General features: G+C 41.7%; 1 pseudogene; it reads right to left on the bottom strand.

Annotated features, from left to right (window-relative positions):
* Positions 1-12,984, bottom strand: part of LOC142209930 (uncharacterized) — a 520,021-nt pseudogene that overhangs the window by 122,684 nt on the left and 384,353 nt on the right.

Genomic DNA, 12,984 nt, shown 5'->3' with positions numbered 1-12,984 from the left:
GAGTGGTGGGGGTGGTGTGGGTGGTTTGGGGTATAACAGTCCATGGAGTCTCATCTTCCTCTTCGTTGGTGACCGTTATATGGGGAGGTGGGGTGGGGCGGTTGGTTTGGGGTATAACAGTCCGTGGAGTCTCATCTTCCTCTTCGTTGGTGACTGCTATATGGGGAGGTGGGGTGGGGTGGGGCGGGTGTTTTGGGATAAATATAACAGTCCGTGGAGTCTCATCTTCCTCTTATTTGGTGACAGCTGGACACATATTGGGCAGCGATCTCCACAGTGGCCTCTTCTTCTCCCAGTAGGATGTAGAGTTTCCTCTTCTCGTCTGCAGATATGAAGTCTGGGATGTGGGCAGAGAGTCTTTGGTAGTAGACGGCCCTCACAGCTGAGTATTTGGTGCAGTGTAGCAGGAAGTGGGTCTCGTCTTCTAGGACCCCCTGGTCACAGTGCTAGCACAGTCTCTTCTCCCGTGGCTTGTACGTCTGCCTGTATCGCCCCGTCTCTATCTCTAGGTTGTGGGCGCTCAGTCTGTACCGGCTCAGGGTCTGTCTGTGCTTGGGGTGGCGTATTCTCTCCAGGTAGGTGGCCATGGTGTAGTCCCTTTGTAGGGATTGGTACACGGTGAGTTTCTTGGAGTTACTGCCACTGCCACCCCGGTAGTTACGCCCCTGACTGGAACATTACACCGTGTGTTGATCACAATGCCATGTCTGGGCTACTAAAGGAACAAAGTGGGACTGTGCGGTGTGATGTGGCACGCGCACACACGCGCGCGCACACACACACACACACTATATATATATATACACTTACCTCCACCTGTACACTATATATGTAGGAGAGGAGGAATCCTTCTATTGTAGTGCTGAGGAGCTAAAGGACCTGTGATGATGTCATAGTCATGTGATCATGTGTGTGGGGGGAGTCAAGTGATCACATGATCACGTGCTACTGGGTTACAAACTCAGTGTATACAGGACTCTGTTGTGCTGATTGTGGTCGGTGCAGAATTTTATGGAGCAGAGCTGTGTATTGTCTGATGTGTACGGAGCAGAGCTGTGTATTGTCTGATATGTATGGAGCAGAGCTGTGTGTGTATGACGTGAACGGAGCAGAGCTGTGTGTGTATGACGTGTACGGAGCAGAGCTGTGTGTGTATGACGTGTAAGGAGCAGAGCTGTGTGTGTATGACGTGTACGGAGCAGAGCTGTGTATTGTCTGATATGTACGGAGCACAGCTGTGTGTGTATGACGTGTACGGAGCAGAGCTGTGTGTGTATGACGTGTACGGAGCAGAGCTGTGTGTTTATGACGTGTACGGAGCAGAGCTGTGTGTGTATGACGTGTACGGAGCAGAGCTGTGTGTGTATGACGTGTACGGAGCAGAGCTGTATGTGTATGATGTGTACGGAGTAGAGCTGTGTGTATATGACGTGTACGGAGCAGAGCTGTGTGTGTATGACGTGTACGGAGCAGAGCTGTGTGTGTATGACGTGTACGGAGCAGAGCTGTGTGTGTATGACGTGTACGGAGCAGAGCTGTGTGTGTATGACGTGTACGGAGCAGAGCTGTTTGTGTATGACATGTATGGAGCAAAGCTGTGTGTGCATGATGTGTACAGAGCAGAGCTGTGTGTGTATGATGTGTACGGAGCAGAGCTGTGTGTTTATGATGTGTATGGAGTAGAGCTGTGTGTGTCACAGTGGAAAGTGACAGTGTAGTCACAGAGGAAAGCTTCAGAGTAGATTATATGGGTTAATCTTCAGTTTACTTCTCAGAACATGAGGTAACAACATCAGCATGTCTATACAGCAATATACAAGGAATACACTGGAAAGAACTAACCTTAGAATAGATGCAGCAATGTGAGATACAGACAAGTCTCCATAGCATATCATTACATGTATTCAGCACATAACAATAATAACATCGCCATCTAATGTCCGGAAGCTGTAAGTTCTTCCAACACAGTATAATACAATAAGTCTATATCTGTTGCATATATGTATATACCAACACCCTTTCTCAACAATAAAGACTTATTCAGTCAAACTTAATTTCTTCATCAGTTTCTGATGTCTTTCAGCATTCAATGCCTTAGTAAGAATATCGGCTGTCATATCTTCAGTTGGACAATATTCTAACTTCAGCATTCCTTGCTCCTGGTAATCCCTCAAAAAATGAAACTTTATATCAATGTGTTTTGTTCTTGGATTGACTCTTTCCATCTGAGAAAGAACAATACAACCTTGATTGTCTTCATACAACTTTGTTGGTTCCAACAGTTGTTCTCCTAAGTCTGTCAGTAGTTGTCTCAACCATAAGACTTCTTGAGCTGCTTGTGCTGCGGCAACATACTCTGCTTCTGTTGTCGACAGTGTCACTATTGATTGTTTTTTACTAGCCCAACTAATTGGCCCACCTGAGAGTAAGAAAATATAACCACTGGTAGATTTTCTGTCAAGTGTATCTCCAGCCTAGTCTGCATCCACGTATCCAGTTAAAATGCATTTGTCACTTGCAGGTAGTTTTAGTTTAACATCAATAGTTCCTTTCAAGTAATGTATTACTCTCTTCATGGCATTCCAGTCCATTTTATTTGGTTTTGACACTTTTCTGCTCAAGATTCCTACTGCTGCTGCAATGTCTGGTCTTGTAACAGTCGCAAGATACAGTAATTTTCCCATTGCCTTTCTGTACTGTTCGTTGTCTGGTAACATATTTTGTTCACTGTTCATCTCCTTCAGATAGTTGATTTCCATTGGAGTTTTTATTGGTTTCGCATCTTTCAATCCAAATGTTTCAATAATGTCTTGAATCATGTGACTTTGGTTAAGAAGATAACTTCCATCTTCTTCTCTTTCTATCTGTATCCCTAGGTACTGTTTCACATTTCCCAAATCTTTGATCTCAAAGTGTTGATCCAGAATTTTCAGTATTTCTGTTACATCCCTTTCTTTTTCAAAACAAACTAAAATATCGTCCACATATATCAGTACATAGATCCATCTGTCTCCCAGTTTCTTTGTGTATAGACACGGATCTGCTTTACTTCTTTGAAAATGTTCATTTGTGAGCACTTCTGTGACTTTATCATTCCAGGCTTTAGCGGCTTGCTTTAAACCATAGATACTTTTCTGTAGCTTACAAACTATGTTTGGTTTTCTTTTATCTTTGTATCCTGGAGGTTGTTCCATGTAGATATCTTCTGTTAAATCTCCATTTAGGAACGCTGTCTTTACATCCACATGTTTCAATTGCATTTGTTTTGTTGCTGCAACTGCAAACAAGGTTCTAATTGTAGTATGTTTGACGACTGGTGCAAAAACTTCATCATAGTCTTCTCCATATTTCTGAGTATAACCTTTAGCTACGAGTCTCGCTCGATATCGTTCAGCTGTGCCAGGCCTTATTATCGTGCATGGATTTCATTTCTGTTGCTTTTATGCATTTGTTAGCTTCTTCTTCTGAAAGTTTTGACATGTCTTCCCAAGATGTAGGTTCATATATCTTGTTTGTACTCGCCTTGTATGAAAGACGTACAGGTGGTTTTCCCTTGTTCTCTCTTATTGAACGTCTTGGTTCATTGTTTGTCTGTTGTTGTATCTCTTTACTTTCAGTGTTTTGATTTTTGTCAATTTCCACTTCTTTCTCATCAGATATTCCTGCATTGATATCACTGCTTTCATCATTTCTCATTTCCAGTGATGTCATTATGTCATCATTTAGATCCTCAATAAATGTCACACTGTTACTCACTGTAACTCTGTCTGTCTTGGGATCTAGGAGTCTGTATCCTTTGCAGTTTTCACTGTATCCAACAAATATTCCTTCTACGGCTCTGTTTTGAAGTTTGGATCGTTTCTCTTCTGGAATAAACACAAAGGCTTTACAACCAAAAACTCTTAAATGCTTCACACTTGGTTTATTACCTTGCCATAGCTCATATGGGGTCTTTTTCAGTTTTCTTGAAAAAAGTCTGTTTTGCAGATAAGTGGCCGTCATTGCTGCTTCACCCCAATATTTCTCTGGTAGTTTGGAATCTGTCAGCATACATCTTATCATTTCACTCGAAAGTTCTGTTTTTTCTTTCTGCTACCCCATTCTGCTCGGGTGTGTATGGAACAGTCTTTTGATGCTCTATTCCATTCTGTTTTAAGTAGTTTTCTATTTGGTGTCCTGTAAATTCACCTCCATTATCACTTCTAATGATGATTGGCTTCCTTTGAAACTTGTTACTTGACTTTGTCACATAGTCTTGTAATTTACTGAAAACTTCACTTTTGTTCTTTATCAAGTACGTGACTGTGTATCTTGAATAGTCATCTATGAAGGTCACCATGTATCTATTGCCTCCTGATGTGGTCACTTTCATGGGTCCACATACGTCAGTATGTACCAAGTCAAGTGGTCTTTTGCTTTTTGTTTCACTTTCTTTAGATATTGACACTCTTGTAGCTTTTGATTTTATACAACATTCACACTTCATGGTCATTGAGCAATTAGATAATACATCTTTTGTCAAATGTTTCTTCTGTAATGCCATTATACTTTCAGGATGTCTGTGGCCTAGACGTCTATGCCATACATGAATACAATTCTTGTGATCATCATGTGTACATAACTTCAACTGTTCCTGTACTGTGTCTAGATGATATAATTGGTCTCCTGCATTTACGTTGACTATAACCTTGTCTCCTGCTAGGATTGTACAGTTATCATCTTTGAATTTTACAGTAAGTCCTTTAGCTGTTAGACATTTAACGGATAACAACCCTCCTTCTAGTTCTGGAACATACAATATATCCTTTAATAGTACTTTTACATTATTTCCAGATTTATCAGAACAGATCAACATTCCTTATTCAATACCTTCTGCTGTTATTCTGCTCCCATCTGCAAGATAAATTGCTTCCTTCTTATCCAAATCAAGCTCAGTAAAGAAACATTTATTACTTGTCATGTGACTTAACTAGATCACTGTAGGAGTAAATAATACTAAAACATAACTTTTACTGATATTTCTTTAAAATTAGCCTAAATAAAATAATAACACAATTGCAGTATGACTTCACTATTATCAGGCAACAATTAATATTTTTATTGCCTTCCCTATACAGTCATCTACAAAATATCTTTTTTCCCATATGTAGCTCTCAGATAGTTTGTTGAGAACCACACAGTTTACCCCTTGATATCTGGATACTAACAAATGCAGAGAACAGAGACCCAGTTGATCAGGTAGCAATCAACATCTCCCAACAGGTGAATGAAAGCTCTGTGGTCTATTTACTACATATGCAAGGCTGGCTGTGGCACAATAGGTCCCAGCCAGACCTTAAATAGCTCCATTCATCACGTTTTGCAGTGATGTTCACATATGCTGCTAGGTATTTCTATATTGTGGAGCCTGTGTGGAGCACTTCCTATCACTGCAGCCTAGCCACAAGCCGTAGTTCCATCTCTCCCTGTGTAGTGTTAAACAATTGTCTACCCTACAGCTTCATAGGAGCCCAGATGCAGCATGGCCCCAGGGTTATTTAGTCTCCAAATTCTCTGCTATACTAAGTTACCAGGCCAGGTCCTCCCCATTTGCTTTAGAGGTCCCTGGTTTGAGGGGAAGGAAAGCTTCAGAGTAGATTATATGGGTTAATCTTCAGTTTACTTCTCAGAACATGAGGTAACATACATCAGCATGTCCATACAGCAATATACAAGGAATACACTGTAAAGAACTAACCATAGAATAGATGCAGCAATGTGAGATACAGACAAGTCTCCATAGCATATCATTACATGTATTCAGCACATAACAATAATAACATCGCCAGCTAATGTCCGGAAGCTGTAAGTTCCTCCAACACAGTATAACACAATAAGTCTATATCTGTCGCATATATGTATATACCAACAGTATGGAGCAGAGCTGTGTGTGTATGATGTGTATGGAGAAGAGTTGTGTGTGTATGATGTGTATGGAGCAGGCTGTGTGTGTATGACGTGTACGGAGCAGAGCTATACGTGTATGACGTGTACGGAGCAGAGCTGTACGTGTATGATGTGTGCGGAGCAGAGCTGTGTGTGTATGATGTGTACGGAGCAGAGCTGTACGTGTATGATGTGTGTGGAGCAGAGCTGTACGTGTATGATGTGTACGGAGCAGAGCTGTTTGTATCTGATGTGTACGGAGCAGAGCTGTTTGTATCTGATGTGTATTGAGCAGACCTGTGTGTGTATGACGTGTATGGAGCAGAGCTGTGTGTGTATGACGTGTACAGAGCAGGGCTGTGTGTGTATGACGTGTATGGAGCAGAGCTGTGTGTGTATGACGTGTACAGAGCAGGGCTGTGTGTGTATGACGTGTATGGAGCAGAGCTGTGTGTGTATGATGTGTACAGAGAAGAGCTGTGTGTGTATGATGTGTACAAAGCAGAACTGTGTTTGTATGATGTGTATGGGGCAGGGTCAGACTGGCCCACCAGGGTACCGTTAAATCCCCCTGGTGGGCCCTGTGCCTTTAAGGGGCTCTACCAGTTCTGCGCTGAGGTCCAGTAATAGATCTTATTCACTTACCTCTCCCTGCTCCTGCTCGTGACCTCTCCTCTTCATCTTCCAGCACCCCCATGCGACACTGTGGGTGTCTACTCTGGGGCCGTCATTAACCCTTTCCCTGCCAAGGACATCAGCTCTACATCCTCCCAGGGTGGCACTTCAGTAGCGGAGGACGTAGCTACTACATCCTCCCTATTAATGCCGATATCTCATGACTGCATGCAGATATCTGGATGGTTTAAGATTAATTTTAAAGATGAGAATCTCATCTTTAAAATGATACCTAGCACTTGCTGATAGAAGTTATAGTTTTGGACCAATTCACTGTTGAATACACAACTGCAGATCTCAATTCCCGACTGCATTTCAACAGTGATTCGCTCCAAAACTATAAGTTCTAACATCAAATGCTATTATGATATAATTTCAAAGATGAGATTCTCATGTTTAAAATGCATTTTAAAGAATCGAAATATCTTCATGTAGCCCAGAGATATAGGGCTCTAAAATGCCCCCCCCCCCTCCTGTCTTGGGAAGTATGAGTGAACTGTAGCAGAACGGGAGGGGGGGGGGGAGCAGCCCAGCAGTGTGCACAGAGATAATTAATGATCATCATTATATGTGCATAACTTGTATGTGACACCAGAGTGCATACTATTCCTTTGCACTCTGATTGTCACATACAAGTATAATGTAATTTCCCCTGAGTTTTACTAGTGGGGTATTGTTATGTAATACCCTCTAAACATAACCAGGAAGTTTATTGGCGCTGTGACCAGACGATCAACATTGTCCAGGTTGCAGCGCCAAAAAAAAAGGCGCACCAAACACACACACACAAAGTCATGAATAAAGTTTACATTTCACCCAATCCCTGTGCATACCTGAGCGTTCTACAGTAAAATACGTCTCTAGTGATGTCCGTTACACGCTAAAATAATAGTAATAACGATTATCATTAGATATGAAAGTCTGTTTTGCTAAAAAATTTTATAGGGGGATGGAAAATAACATTTTTATGTAAATTCCTATTTAATTTGCATGCACAAAATGGGACGGCGCATTTTTGCGATTTTGGCATTTCTTTAACACCCGCCCCTGTAAATATATACACGTGTGGTATGTAGGAACTCCTCACATATTGCAGTTTTATGGAAAGTACAATGTGTTTGCAGAAAGGGATTTCTTGAGCACTTTAGTGGCAAATTTGAATTGTTGTGCAATTTTTGCTTGCAATCTCTGTTTGCTTCAAAGTTGCATGAAGGTGGTTGTATATATGAATTATTAAATTGTGTTTTTATATATGGTATGCTTTGTAATATGAAAAAAGCTAGATTTTGGTATCACAGTCACGTTTGGTAGGTGCAGTATAGATTTTTAACATATTAGTGAATAACAGCAATATCCTGCCTATCTTCTGTATTACTGTTTTGGGGAGTCCGAGCTCTTGTAGTTGATGTTTGCAGTACATATAGTATATATACACATTGTACACACCTTAAGCTATTATTTTAAATATGTTTTGTATATGAATGTAAGCTTGAACATGAGTTTCAGGATAGATCATCAATAAGAGATTAGTGGACGCCTGAGGCTGTCTGTTTTATAGTGTCCGTACAATCAGGGCCAGTTGTAGCCAAAATGGGGCCCTGGTCAAAATTAAAAGCGGGGCCCAAATCCTGACATACCAACAACATTGTCACATGTAGTCATTTCAGAAGTCAGGGCTGCATTTCCAGTGGCATTGATATAGTCTTAAAAGATCAGGGGGGAAAAATGTAAACATATATATCTAGTTGTGAAACCACCATGTATCCACCACTATGTGTGTACCCCAATACTGGGGAGAATTATTACTACTATACAGATGATTACCAAACAAAACACATCATATAAAGACCTGTAATACCTCTATATTAGGCCCGGTAGCACACTACCTCGACACAGTGATGGTCCCCATGAGGTAGTTGTGCACTGCACAGACTTTTATCCTAACAAGCATCAGATCAAGTATAGGCATAGCTCCCAACTGTCCCGCATTTAGTGGGACAGTCATGATTTTAAGCTCCAGTCCCGCGCAGCTTACCGCATGTCCCACTCTGTCCCTGAAGTGTTTTACTACTGTACAAGAGAAGGGAAGCTTCACTACTGTACAAGGACCTGTGTGACATCACCCGATCACATGACTAGGTGGGTGTGTCAGTGTCCAGTGCAGTCAAGACATGGAGAGATAGAGAGATGGTACTGAGGGGAGGGGGATAAGAGATGCAGGGTGGAGGGAGAGAGTGAGTGTGTGTGTAGCACATGAAACTGGGGGCACAGATAGAAGGGGAACATTATACTGGGGGCAGAGATGGAGGGGAGGACATGAAACTGGGGGCAGAGATGAGGGGGAGCAAGAAACTGGGGCAGAGATGAGGGGGAGCATGAAACTTGGGGGGAGATTAAACTGGGGGCATGGAGGGGGGACATGAAACTGGGGGGACATTAAACTGGGGACAACTGTGGGAGTAGCTGAAAGGGGACATGTCTGCCTCTAGTTGCCTCCAGTTTAATGTCACCCTCCAGCTACACCTACGGTTTAATGTCTGCTTCTAGCTGCCCGAGTTTAATGTCTCCCTCTAGTTGCCCCCAGTTTCATGTCCCCCTCCAACTACCCCAGTTTCATGTCCCCTCTACAGTAGTTTACCCCAGCTTAAACTGGGGCACCAGGAAAGGGACTTAATACTGTGTTGCATACTGCAGTTGGAAGGGAACATTATAATGTGGGGACATATAATGTACGGGTGACTGTAGGATTATACTGTGTGGGGGCACATGAAAAATGAATGAGAATGGGTGGAGTCAACAGAAAAATGGGCAGAGCTAAATTTGCCGTGGCGCACTATGTCCCTCTTTCTGTTCTTCAAACGTTGCGAGGTATGAGTATAGGGGTTTTTCCAGCCTATTTTTTTTACACTGATAATATCCACAGGACAGCTCATTGGTATGACAGTATGTAATCTGTCAGGGTTCGACACCAAGTCCACCTGAGGAAGACCCCAGTGTTGAGCCAGCATCAGAAAAACTTGATGGTTTAGGCTCCAAACGTTTGGATCAAGTCTTTGGCGACTCAAGAAGTCCACCTCCCGATTTTCTGGATCGTTCAGATGAGTAGCAGATAGGGAGCTGAGGTTTTCTTCTGCCCAACCGAGGATCTTGTAAGACAAAGAAGATGGGGAAGAGGATCTTGTGCCTCCTTGTCTGTGGATATAAGACACAGTTGTGATGTTGTTTGAGAGAATCCGGACATTCTGACCCTGAAGCATAAATGCCCCTGCTTTTAACGTCTCCCAAACTGCCCTTAACTCTCTTTAGTTTGACGACTGCACCCTTACTGTGCAGGACCAAGTCCCCTGAAGGTAAACTGGGCCTATCTTTGCCCCCTAACCTTGTAAACTTGCGTTGGTCTAAACCAAAGTGACTGGCCAGAAATGCCATGGAGCCCCTACAACTAAATTGCTTCTTTTTTACCTACCAGCCCAGGGAGTCCTTCACTCTTTGAGGGATGTGGATAAAGGTATCTAGGGAGGATGGAGAACGGTTCCAGGAATCTAGGTTTTACCTCTGAACACACCGAGTGTGATTTTGAGCCCATCTGACGCAAGGGATACAGGTTGATAGCTGTCCCAGAAGACTCATGGCCTGTCTTATCCTGCACCTTCTTGCCTTTTGAAAGGATAGAATGCTGGCTTTTTTCCAGGGGCAGAAAGGATTCCTGCCTTCCCGAGTCTAGGAGTACCCCTAAGAACCTCTTTTCCTTCTGAAGGAGAAGATCTGAATTTGGATAATTTATAATCCAACCTAGGACCTTCAAGAACTGGATTACAAAATCTCTTTCCTTGATTAAGTCCTTGGATGACTCTGCTACTATCAGAAGGTCATCTAGATATGGGATAATGAGACAGTCTTGCTGTATTAGAGAGGATGCCACCTCCACCTTGGTGAACACCCTCTTGGCGGAAGAGATCCCTAAGGGTAGAGCCACGAACTGATATTGGAGGACCTCTGAAGAGTGGGACTAAATCGCAAATCTCAGATACTGCTGGGACTCTACCGCTATGGGGATATGCACAGTAGATCTATGCTATAATAGATACAGGGAGCTGCAGCCCCAGCTCTGCATAGATCACTACTTAGAAGACGACAAAGGACCTTGTAGTAACGTCATCACAGGGACAGGCCAATCACAGAGCAGTATTGAAAACCTGCTTTTCCACTCGTCCGGGAAGAGAGAGTTGGCGCTGGTGAATCCAAAGCAGGAAGAGGGACTTACATAGAAGAACCAAGAGAGGAAGGTGTGAACAGAGTATGACATGAGGAGTGCATGGGAACGCCCACGGTGCACGGTAGGGCTCATTTACATATACGTTTAAAAGGTAATTCACTAAAACGGGGGAGTCTTTCAACAAACGATTAGCAGGACTTGAATAGCCTTTTTAAAGGCTATTCAGGCATATGTTTATCTAAAATAACGAAAATCCAGCGCTAGAGTCCCTTTAACGAGTCTCTCAGTTCCTGTCCCTACAGAGAATCAGAGGTCAACATTCCTTGTGTTTCCTTCATGGTGGACGTCATGGAAAAGAAAAGTTTAGTAAAATGTTGAATGTACCCCAAAGAGTAGAGATGAAAACTACAGCTTGTCCTGCAAAATATATGCCCCGTATAAAGCTTGATCAATTGAAAAATGTAAAAGTTGTAGCATTTACAATATGGCGCTGCAAAAACAAAATATTTATTTTATAAAAATGTTTCTATCATACAAGATTAATAAAACATAAAAAATCACCAATTAAACACTTCCCTCCTGAAAAGAGTTTCTATGTTCTCCACGTTTTTGCGTGGGTTTCCTCCCACACTCCAAAGACATACTGATAGGGGGGAAAAAAGATATAAATTAAACACTTCCCACATTCTGAACATAAAAGACTTCTCTGATGTATAACAAGAAATTTTTGTTGAATGTCTCCCACGTTCAAATTTCTGAACATGACAATAGTTTACCCTTTGTGTGACTTCTCTGATGTGTAATAAGCCCTGATTTCTGCCTAAAATATTTCCCACATTTTGAACATGAATATGGCTTCTCCCCTGTGTGATTTTTCTGATGTTTAGCAAGATTTGATTTACATGTAAAACATTTCCCACATTCTGAACATGAATATGGCTTCTCCCCTGTGTGAATTCTCTTATGTATCACAAGAGCTGATTTATATGTAAAACATTTCCCACATTCTGAACATGAATATAACTTCTTCACTGTGTGATTCTTCTGATGTTTGGCAAGATTTGATTTCCATGCAAAACATTTCCCACATACTGAACATGAATATGGCTTCTCCACTGTGTGAGTTCTCTGATGTTTAACAAGATTTGATTTAGATGGAAAACATTTCCCACATTCTGAACATGAATATGGCTTCTCCCCTGTGTGAGATCTGTGATGTTTAACAAGATCTGATTTACATGTAAAACATTTCCCACATTCTGAACATGAATATGGCTTCTCCCCTGTGTGAGTTTTCTGATGTTTAATAAGATCTGATTTAGAGGTAAAACATTTCCCACATTCTGAACATGAATATGGCTTCTCCCCTGTGTGAGTTTTCTGATGTTTAACAAGATTTGATTTAGATGGAAAACATTTCCCACATTCTGAACATGAATATGGCTTCTCCCCTGTGTGAATTCTCTTATGGATCACAAGAGCTGATTTATATATAAAACATTTCCCACATTCTGAGCATGAATATGGTTTCTCCTGTGTGTGAATCTTTTCTTGTGTCACAGTCTGTGATGGATTAGAAGATAGGATGTGTATGGAAGAAAAAGATGATAGATCTTGGCTGTGAAGGGGTGAGGGAATATCTGGGATGACAACATGTTCTTCATATGTATTTTGTGTGATACCACCATCATCTGCTTTATAAACTGAAGATAGGAGATGTTTCTCTGAGCTCCTGGTACAGTCATCTGTGAAGAAGAAAACTGATTTTATAATGTATGACTATTATATCATTAACATTATATTGAGATTTTATAGCATTTCTCTGTCCAAATGTCCATACAAATTACAAGGCATTGAGCGAAAATCAGTGACTGACTTCGGTTCTGTTCACATAAGCATTGTAATTCCTCTTTTTTGCTCCATTACAGGAGAAGAACAATGAAACTATAACTGAAACGTTGTTTTTTTTTAAGATGATGAATCCCAACTGAGTCTGACCAATCCCATTGACTATAATTGGGTTTAATAATTTCCCCCCACTGGTCTGGCATTTTACAAGCATTTTTTCCATGTTCTGCTACATAGTCCTTACTACAGGGTGAATCAAAAAGGAAGGTGCAAAAGCAGCGGCCTGTACTTCTAGGAACATCAGTGGTAAATGGTCAGAG

Source organism: Leptodactylus fuscus, chromosome 6, assembly GCF_031893055.1.
Source record: "Leptodactylus fuscus isolate aLepFus1 chromosome 6, aLepFus1.hap2, whole genome shotgun sequence".
NCBI classification, from domain to species: Eukaryota; Metazoa; Chordata; class Amphibia; order Anura; family Leptodactylidae; genus Leptodactylus; species Leptodactylus fuscus.
Note: the sequence above shows the minus strand (reverse complement) of the source record. Positions and strands in the feature narration are given on the sequence as shown.